The sequence below is a fragment of the Mus musculus genome, chromosome 4 (assembly GCF_000001635.26).
Source record: "Mus musculus strain C57BL/6J chromosome 4, GRCm38.p6 C57BL/6J".
NCBI classification, from domain to species: domain Eukaryota; kingdom Metazoa; phylum Chordata; class Mammalia; order Rodentia; family Muridae; genus Mus; species Mus musculus.
In genome coordinates, this window is record NC_000070.6 from 118,853,701 (window position 1) to 118,856,317 (window position 2,617).

General features: G+C 45.4%; 1 pseudogene; it reads left to right on the forward strand.

Annotated features, from left to right (window-relative positions):
- On the forward strand, positions 392-1,345 carry Olfr1332-ps1 (olfactory receptor 1332, pseudogene 1; annotated as a pseudogene).

Here is a 2,617-nt window from a genome sequence, read left to right on the forward strand (position 1 = left end):
TCATAATCCCAAGATATAACTATCATCAGCTTCATTTGATAGACGAAGAGACTGAGGCACTGGGAAGTTCTGTAGTTTGAGAAGAGTGCACAAGAACTGACCACTGGGCTTAGACCCACATCCTAGCCTTACTTTGTTCTTTAATGTAAACACTGACTTTTATTTTATACATATAGATTTTGCCTGCATGCATGTCAGTGCACCATGTATGTGTGTGGTCTGTGGAGGTAAGAGCAGATACCCTGGAACTGGAGTTAGACACAGCTTTGAGCCATCTGGAACACCCAGTGCTTCACCTCCTCAGCCTGTATCTCCCTTTTCTGCCTCTACTCCTGGCATGTGTCAAACAACACATAGAATAATGGATTCTCTTACAGTCTCTACCATGTGGATGTTTCCAAGACAGAACCAAAGTTGGGTTTCAGAATTCATTCTTTCTGCTTGGCTTCTCCAGTGACTCCCACGACCAACAGCATCCTCTTCATTGTCTTCCTTCTCATCTACCTGAGCTCAGTCCTGGGCAATGGGCTCATCATCATGCTGGTCTGCCTGGACACACAGCTGCACACTCCCATGTACTTCTTCCTCTCTACCCTCTCCCTGTTGGATATGAGCTATGTCACCACCATGCCCCAGATGTTGGTGCATCTTCTTGCTCACTCTCAGACCATCTCCTTTGCTGGCTGCTGCCTGCAGATGTATGTGTTCGGTGCCCTGGGTATGACTGAGTGCACCTTCTTTGTTGTGATGGCTTATCACCGGTATGTGGCCATTTGCTAGCCATTGCCCTATACTGTCATCCTCAACTGGGGCCTGTGCATGCGGTTGGCAGCAGGGTCTTGGATCTGTGGTTTCTTTTCATCTTTATTACATACTTTCTTCACCATGAGTCTGCCATATTGTGGGCCCAACAGGGTCAATCACTACTTGTGTGAAGGTCCTTCAGTGCGTAGCTTGGTTTGCATAGATACTCACTTTGTAGAGATGGTGGACTTGGTCTTGAGTGTCTTTTTGGTTGTTATTCCAATTTCCCTCATTGTGGCCTCCTACATTCATATTGCCATGGCAATTCTCAAGATCAAGTCCACAGAGGGCCGCTGCAAGTCTTTCTCTACCTGTGCTTCCCTCCTGACATGGTTACACTCTTCTATATTTCTGCCACTTACAACTACATGAGGCCCAACTCCAGCTACTCTCCTGAATGAGAAAGCAGATCTCACTCTTTTACAATGCTTTTACACCCTTGCTCAACCCTGTGGCCTACAGTCTGAGAAACAAGAATATAAAGAGGGCATTTCTCAAAGTGATAAGTTATAGCAGGTGGGCCGGGGGACCAGGATGGTGAATTGTTAGTTGACCATTACATAAAATGTTCTCTGTTTAATACATAGACAATGCTTTTGTTTTGTGTGAACAACATTGTGCATTTTATACAACATACAACTTAATAACAAAGGACAACATTCATGAAACAGAGAATACTTTGTTAAAAGGATGACTATACCAAAGTTCAACAGAAAACTGGGTTTTATTTCCTCCAATTTTTTATTAGGTATTTACTTAATTTACATTTCAAATGCTATCCCGAAAGTCCCCTATCCCCACCCCCATCCCCTACCCACCCACTCCCACTTCTTGGCCCTGGTATTTCCCCTGTGCTGGGGCATATAAAGTTTGCAAGACCAAGGGGCCTCTCTTCCCAATGATGGCCGACTAGGCCATCTTCTGCTAAAGATGCAGCTAGAGACACGAGCTCTAGGGTTACTGGTTAGTTCATATTGTTGTTCCACCTATAGGGTTGCAGACCCCTTCAGCTCCTTGGGTACTTTCTCTAGCTCCTCCATTGGGGGCCCTGTGTTCCATCCAATAGCTGACTGTGAGCATCCACTTCTGTGTTTGCCAGGCACTGGCTTAGCCTCACAAGAGACAGCTATATCAGGGTCCCTTCAGCAAAATCTTGCTGGCATATGCTTAACTGATGAGGGGTGACCCATTCTGATTGTGGGTGTCACCATCTGTTCCAGAGAGACAAAAGGCTGTGATGGCAGAGTGGACCCATGGCAATTAGACCATGATGCTAAGAGCTGACATCTCAAACCCCAATCAGGTAATAATGAGTGTACACTAAGAATGGTGATGGACTTGGGAACTTCAGTGCATGCACCTAGTGATACAGTTCTTCCATCAAAGCAACATCTCCTAGAACAATACAAACAGTGTTAATAACTGGAGGCAAAGCAGTCAAATGCTTAGAGCCGTGGCAACATCTCATTTAAACCATCACAGCATCCAGGCCTAGGGTTCTAGACAGTCTTGAAAAGAAGACTGTGTACTGAAACTGGAATTTGTCTGTCGGCTTCCTGGCTGGGGATGCAACATTACCAAGTGACACAGCCTCCTATTACATGGCTTCTTTGTCATCGTTACTATGCCCTTGTCTTAGACATCTTTTGTGCTATAAGGAGACATTATGAGCAAGGCAACTTATAGTAAAAATGTTTTTTAGTGGGGGCTTGCAATTTCAGAGTGTGGGCCCATGACCATTACAGCAAGAGGCTTGACCTCAGGCAGGCTAGCATGGTTGCCTAAGCAATAGCTGAGGGCTTACATCTGATCC